This window comes from Rissa tridactyla, unplaced genomic scaffold (assembly GCF_028500815.1).
Source record: "Rissa tridactyla isolate bRisTri1 unplaced genomic scaffold, bRisTri1.patW.cur.20221130 scaffold_382, whole genome shotgun sequence".
NCBI lineage: Eukaryota > Metazoa > Chordata > Aves > Charadriiformes > Laridae > Rissa > Rissa tridactyla.
The window spans coordinates 47501-55000 of NW_026529595.1; positions in this window are offsets into that span (position 1 = coordinate 47501).

Here is a 7500-nt window from a genome sequence, read left to right on the forward strand (position 1 = left end):
GGAGGAGCCGGCCCGCCGAGGGCCCTCTCCGACGCGACCCGAAATGCCTCATCGATCGGGGATAGGAGAAAAGGCGAGAGACGGGAGGGAGCAAAGAGCGCTCCCGGAGGCCCCACGGCCACGGTCCTGGGACAGCCGACAGCCGCGCGCGTGCCAGCCGCTCACCCGGGGGTGGGCAACCAGACACGGGGGCCCTGCGTGCGAGTGAGAGGGACGCGTCTGGTGGAGGGGTGCTACGGGACCTGAACACCGGCGTTTGACGGCCGGCCCGCCCCGCAGCCCCTCCGACGCGCCCCGGGTATGCCAGAACGATCGGTGATAGAGAAAAGCAAGAGAATCGAGGGGGAGCAAAGAGCGCTCCCGAGGCCCCACGGCCACAGTCCTGGGACAGCCGACAGCCGCGCGCGCCAACCGCCACCCGGGGGTGGACGGCCAGACAGACGCGGGGCCCTGCGTGCGAGCGAGGAGGCGACGTCTGCGAGAGGTCCGGCGTGGAGCCTCCGCGGCGCGCCCCTGGGTGAACGCCTCAGCGGGCGCTGGCTGCGGGTGTGGATCAGGCAAAATGCGGGGGGGAGCGGGAGGCTGCCGCCGTCCACCCGCTCGGGAGCACGGTTCCCTGGGGACTGAGCACGAGAGGACCGGGGGAAAGCCGCGGCAGGCTTGTCTCCCCCGGTCTTCCGGCATTCGAAAGTGCCGGTGACCGCCGCCGGCCACCGCTCTTCGCCCTGCCCAGCGGGGAGACGCCTACCCCGGAGCAACAAATTTCGTTCGGTAATGCACGCATGTCTGCCAGGAGAGTAGCCAGAGGTGCCGCCCCTCACCTCTGCTTTCAGCGGGAAGTCAGCCCGCAGGATGCGCGTTCGCGCTGGAAGCCCTTAGGAGCCGAGTAAGTACTCCCTCCCATATACGGAAAATCACGTCTCTACCCCCGGACGGCCTCAAGAGCGCAGGCACTGCCCACCGGGGAGGCGCGCCAAACACGCCGCCTCTTACGATGACACAACTGGAGGTAACGAAAAACAGCGACCCCTTCGGCGGCTGGAAGTGCGTGCTCCGGACACAAGGTCTACCCGGCCACTCCGGCACTAAGTACCGCCGGAGCCGGGTAGACGTGACAGCCGATCCGGTCCCCGGAGCCGGGTAGACCTGACAGCCGGTCCGGTCTCCGGAGCCGGGTAGACCTGACAGCCGAGGTGGTCCCCGGAGCCGGGTAGACCTGACAGCCGATCCGGTCCCCGGAGCCGGGTAGACCTGACAGCCGACGCGGTCCTCGGAGCCGGGTAGACCTGACAGCCGATCCGGTCCCCGGAGCCGGGTAGACCTGACAGCCGACGCGGTCCTCGGAGCCGGGTAGACCTGACAGCCGATCCGGTCCCCGGAGCCGGGTAGACCTGACAGCCGGTCGGGTCCCCGGAGCGGGGTAGACCTGACAGCCGATACCGACCCCGGAGCCGGGTAGACCTGACAGCCGATCCGGTCCCCGGAGCGAGGTAGACCTGACAGCCGATCCGGTCCCCGGAGCCGGGTAGACCTGACAGCCGATCCGGTCCTCGGAGCCGGGTAGACCTGATAGCCGATCCGGTCCCCGGAGCCGGGTAGACCTGACAGCCGATCCGGTCCCCGGAGCGAGGTAGACCTGACAGCCGGTCGGGTCCCCGGAGCGGGGTAGACCTGACAGCCGAACCGGTCCCCGGAGCCGGGTAGACCTGACAGCCGATCCGGTCCCCGGAGCGAGGTAGACCTGACAGCCGATACCGACCCCGGAGCGAGGTAGACCTGACGGCCGCTCCGGTCCCCGGAGCCGGGTAGACCTGACAGCCGATCCGGTCCCCGGAGCCGGGTAGACCTGACAGCCGATACGGACCCCGGAGCGAGGTAGACCTGACGGCCGCTCCGGTCCCCGGAGCCGGGTAGACCTGACAGCCGATCCGCTCCCCGGAGCCGGGTAGACCTGACAGCCGATCCGCTCCCCGGGGCCGGGTAGACCTGACAGCCGATCCGGTCCCCGGAGCCGGGTAGACCTGACAGCCGATCCGGTCCCCGGAGCCGGGTAGACCTGACAGCCGACCCGGTCCCCGGGGCTAGGTAGACCTGACAGCCGATCCGGTCCCCGGAGCCGGGTAGACCTGACAGCCGATCCGGTCCCCGGGGCTAGGTAGACCTGACAGCCGGTCGGGTCCCCGGAGCCGGGTAGACCTGACAGCCGATCCGGTCCCCGGAGCCGGGTAGACCTGACAGCCGATCCGGTCTCCGGAGCCGGGTAGACCTGACAGCCTGTCCGGTCCCCGGAGCGAGGTAGACCTGACAGCCGGTCCGGTCCCCGGAGCGAGGTAGACCTGACAGCCGACCCGGACCCCGGAGCCGGGTAGACCTGACAGCCGACCCGGTCCCCGGAGCGAGGTAGACCTGACAGCCGATCCGGTCCCCGGAGCCGGGTAGACCTGACAGCCGGTCGGGTCCCCGGAGCCGGGTAGACCTGACAGCCGACCCGGTCCCCGGAGCCGGGTAGACCTGACAGCCGACCCGGACCCCGGAGCCGGGTAGACCTGACAGCCGGTCCGGTTCCCGGAGCGAAGTAGACCTGCCCGCCTATCCCCGGAGGCGGGTAGAAGTTGCAGCCGAGCCGGTCCCCGGAGCCGGGCACACCGGGCAGCCGGTGTGGGGTGGGGGTGATATTTTTGTTTTTTCTTTTCGTTCATGATTTAAGCGTCACCGGCACAGCGGCCAGCCTGACCCGGGTCCTCCCTTCCAACAAGTGCGTGCGGGCAGGTGGGGGGTGGGGGGGTGGGGGGGCGGCGGGGGGGCCGGGGGCTCATAAATAATTTTGATTTATCACCGGGTGGTGATAAATAATTTTGATCTTTTTTTTTCGTTCACGTTTTTAGCGTCACTGGCACAGCCGCCAGCCTGACCCGGATCGTCCCGGCGGGGGGGGGCGGGGGGGGGGGGGGCTGTCGGGCGAGGGGGGGGTATGTGGGTGGGGGGAGGGGTTGGGGTGGGCGAAAAACTAAGTTTCAACTTTTTTTTGTTCGTGATTTAAGCGCCAGTGGCAGAGCCGCCACCCTGACCCGGATCAGGTCGGGGGCGGGGGTGGGGGTGGGGCGTGGCGGTCCGCGGCTTCGCGCCCTGCGCGGGCGCGCGAGCACACCACTGCCCGGCAAGCGGCAGCGGCGGGGAAGGGGTGCCGGTGCAGAGGCAGGCGAGAGCGGGCAGCGAGCGGGCGGGGAGCACGGCGCAGAGGTGGGCCGGGGAGAGGGCGGCAGGCACGCGGTGCCTCTTTTCGGAGTAGGTTTTGGGTCGGTAAGGTGGGGGGGGGGGGGGGGGGGGCGTTGTGTGTGCTGGGGGCGGGGGCGGGGGGGTTCAGTGGGTTCTCCAGCCGCGGCAGGGGCGGGCAGGCGCGCAGCAGAGCGAGCGAGCGAGCGGCTGAGAAAGGAAGGCGGGAGCGCCGGGGCACGGGCACGGGCACGGCCAGGGCCAGGGGCGCGGCAGGGTAGAGACTCGGCAGCCGGGGTTAGATCCCCGCTCGCCACCGGGAATCCCTTAACCCGCCCGGGCACGGAGCCGGCAGGGACTCCGCTGGGTCCTAAAGTCTCCCGCCGTCCTTGCCGGGGCGGGGTGGGGGGGGGTGGCAAACCTGCCCGAGGGCAGCGTGGGGAGGGGGCGGCCGGATTCGCAGTGAACCGGGTGGTGAATAGAGGCGGGGGAGGGGGGGGTGAAGGGGGACAGCGGGGTGTGGCGGGGGGGTGGGTGGTAATTCGGTGGCGGCAGCGGGGCTTGGGGGGAGACGCTCTGTCTGCGTCTGCGTCTGCCGCACGCGAGAGGTTCGGGCCCGTTGGAGGGGGTGGGGTGGGTGTTGTGTGCACGTGTGCGTGCGGCGGCAGACGGGGCTTTGGGGCTGGGGGAGAGGCCTGCTGGGGGGGGTGAGAGGCGAAGGGGGGAATGGGAAGGGGCGGGGGAGATGGTGCACCCGTGTGCAAGTGCCTCGGTGTGCGCGCAGTTGGGGTGGGGCAGATGTGACCCAGACGCCTGGGTGCCTTGGGGAGCACTTGTGGGGCAGCCGGGGGGCACAGCTGGGGCAGCCGTGAGGCATTTGTGGGGCAGCTGTGGTGCCAGCGGCACCCGCAGGCCTGTCTTCCCTGGGGGGAGACGGCAGGCCCACAGACCCGCTATTCCCTGGGGAGCACCTGCAGGGCAGCCGTGGGGCAGGGCTGGGGCAGTACTTGTGGGGCAGATGTGACCCAGAGGCCTGCTGTTCCTCGGGGAGCACTTGCGGGGCAGCCGTGGGGCACTGCGGGGCAGCTGTGGGGCCGGGGCACCAGCAGGCCTGTCTTCCCTTGGGGGGAGAAGGCAGGCCCGGAGTCCCACTATTCCCTGAGGAGCAGCTGCAGGGCAGCCGTGGGGCAGCGCTGGGGCAGTACTTGTGGGGCAGATGTGACCCAGAGGCCTGCGGTTCCTCAGGGAGCACTTGCGGATCAGCCGTGGGGAAGAGTTTGAGAAGCTGTGGGGCCAGAGGCACCCGCAGGCCTGCGTTCCCTGAAGCAGACTGCAGGCCCAGATGCCTGTGGCTCCTCGGGGAGCACTTGCAGGGCAGCTGTGGGGCAGCACTTGTGGGGAAGATGTGACCCAGAGGCCCGCTGTTCCTCAGGGAGCACTTGAGGGGCAGCTGTGGGGCCAGGGGCACCCGCAGGCCTGCCTTCCCTGGGGGGAGACGGCAGGCCCAGAGGCCTGCGGTTCCTCGGGGAGCGCTTGCGGGGCAGCCGTGGGGCAGCACTGGGGCAACACTTGTGGGGCAGATGTGACCCAGAGGCCCCGCTGTTCCTCGGGGAGCACTTGTGGAGCAGCTCTGGGGCCCTGCGGGGCAGCTGTGGGGCCAGGGGCACCCGCAGGCCTGCCTTCCCTGGGGGGAGACGGCAGGCCCAGAGGCCTGCGGTTCCTCGGGGAGCGCTTGCGGGGCAGCCGTGGGGCAGCACTGGGGCAACACTTGTGGGGCAGATGTGACCCAGAGGCCCCGCTGTTCCTCGGGGAGCACTTGTGGAGCAGCTCTGGGGCCCTGCGGGGCAGCTGTGGGGCCAGGGGCACCCGCAGGCCTGCCTTCCCTGGGGGGAGACGGCAGGCCCAGAGGCCTGCGGTTCCTCGGGGAGCGCTTGCGGGGCAGCCGTGGGGCAGCACTGGGGCAGCACTTGTGGGGCAGATGTGACCCAGAGGCCCCGCTGTTCCTCGGGGAGCACTTGTGGAGCAGCTGTGGGGCCCTGCGGGGCAGCTGTGGGGGCAGGGGCACCCGCAGGCCTGCCTTCCCTGGGGGGAGACGGCAGGCCCAGAGGCCTGCGGTTCCTCGGGGAGCGCTTGCGGGGCAGCCGTGGGGCAGCACTGGGGCAGCACTTGTGGGGCAGATGTGACCCAGAGGCCCCGCTGTTCCTCGGGGAGCACTTGTGGAGCAGCTCTGGGGCCCTGCGGGGCAGCTGTGGGGCCAGGGGCACCCGCAGGCCTGCCTTCCCTGGGGGGAGACGGCAGGCCCAGAGGCCTGCGGTTCCTCGGGGAGCGCTTGCGGGGCAGCCGTGGGGCAGCACTGGGGCAGCACTTGTGGGGCAGATGTGACCCAGAGGCCCCGCTGTTCCTCGGGGAGCACTTGTGGAGCAGCTGTGGGGCCCTGCGGGGCAGCTGTGGGGCCAGGGGCACCCGCAGGCCTGCCTTCCCTGGGGGGAGACGGCAGGCCCAGAGGCCTGCGGTTCCTCGGGGAGCGCTTGCGGGGCAGCCGTGGGGCAGCACGGGGGCAGTACTTGTGGGGCAGATGTGACCCAGAAGCCTGCTGTTCCTCGGGGAGCACTTGCAAGGCTGCTGTGGGGCAGCCCTTGTTGGGCAGATGTGACCCAGAGGCCCGCTGTTCCTCAGGGAGCACTGGAGGGGCAACTGTGGGGCCAGGGGCACCCGCAGGCCTCTCTTTCCTGGGCGGAGACGGCAGGCCCAAGGCATGCTGTTCCTCGGGGAGCACTTGAGGAGCAGCCGTGGGGCACCGGTGGGGAAGCTGTGGGGCCAGAGGCACCCGCCGGCCTGAGTTCCCTGGAAGCAGACTGCAGGCCCAGATGCCTGCGGTTCCTCGGGGAGCACTCGCGGGGCAGCCGTGGGGCAGCACTTGTGGGGCAGATGTGACCCAGAAGCCTGCTGTTCCTCGGGGAGCACTTGCAAGGCTGCTGTGGGGCACTGGTGGGGAAGCTGTGGGGCCAGGGGCACCCGCAGGCCTGCCTTCCCTGGGGGGAGACGGCAGGCCCAGAGGCCTGCGGTTCCTCAGGGAGCACTCGCGGGGCAGCCGTGGGGCAGCACTGGGGCAGCACTTGTGGGGCAGATGTGACCCAGAGGCCCCGCTGTTCCTCGGGGAGCACTTGTGGAGCAGCTGTGGGGCCCTGCGGGGCAGCTGTGGGGGCAGGGGCACCCGCAGGCCTGCCTTCCCTGGGGGGAGACGGCAGGCCCAGAGGCCTGCGGTTCCTCGGGGAGCGCTTGCGGGGCAGCCGTGGGGCAGCACTGGGGCAGCACTTGTGGGGCAGATGTGACCCAGAGGCCCCGCTGTTCCTCGGGGAGCACTTGTGGAGCAGCTCTGGGGCCCTGCGGGGCAGCTGTGGGGCCAGGGGCACCCGCAGGCCTGCCTTCCCTGGGGGGAGACGGCAGGCCCAGAGGCCTGCGGTTCCTCGGGGAGCGCTTGCGGGGCAGCCGTGGGGCAGCACAGGGGCAGTACTTGTGGGGCAGATGTGACCCAGAAGCCTGCTGTTCCTCGGGGAGCACTTGCAAGGCTGCTGTGGGGCACTGGTGGGGAAGCTGTGGGGCCGGGGGCACCCGCAGGCCTGTCTTTCCTGAGGGCAGACGGCAGGCCCGAGGCATGCTGTTCCTCGGGGAGCACTTGCGGGGCAGCCGTGGGGGCAGTACTTGTGGGGCAGATGTGACCCAGAAGCCTGCTGTTCCTCGGGGAGCACTTGCAAGGCTGCTGTGGGGCACTGGTGGGGAAGCTGTGGGGCCGGGGGCACCCGCAGGCCTGTCTTCCCTGGGGGGAGACGGCAGGCCCAGAGGCCTGCGGTTCCTCGGGGAGCGCTTGCGGGGCGGCCGTGGGGCAGCCGTGGGGGCAGTACTTGTGGGGCAGATGTGACCCAGAAGCCTGCTGTTCCTCGGGGAGCACTTGCAAGGCTGCTGTGGGGCACTGGTGGGGAAGCTGTGGGGCCGGGGGCACCCGCAGGCCTGTCTTCCCTGGGGGGAGACGGCAGGCCCAGAGGCCTGCGGTTCCTCGGGGAGCGCTTGCGGGGCGGCCGTGGGGCAGCCGTGGGGGCAGTACTTGTGGGGCAGATGTGACCCAGAAGCCTGCTGTTCCTCGGGGAGCACTTGCAAGGCTGCTGTGGGGCACTGGTGGGGAAGCTGTGGGGCCGGGGGCACCCGCAGGCCTGTCTTCCCTGGGGGGAGACGGCGGGCCCTGAGGCCCGCCATTCCTCGGGGAGAACTTGCGGGGCAGCGATGGGGCAG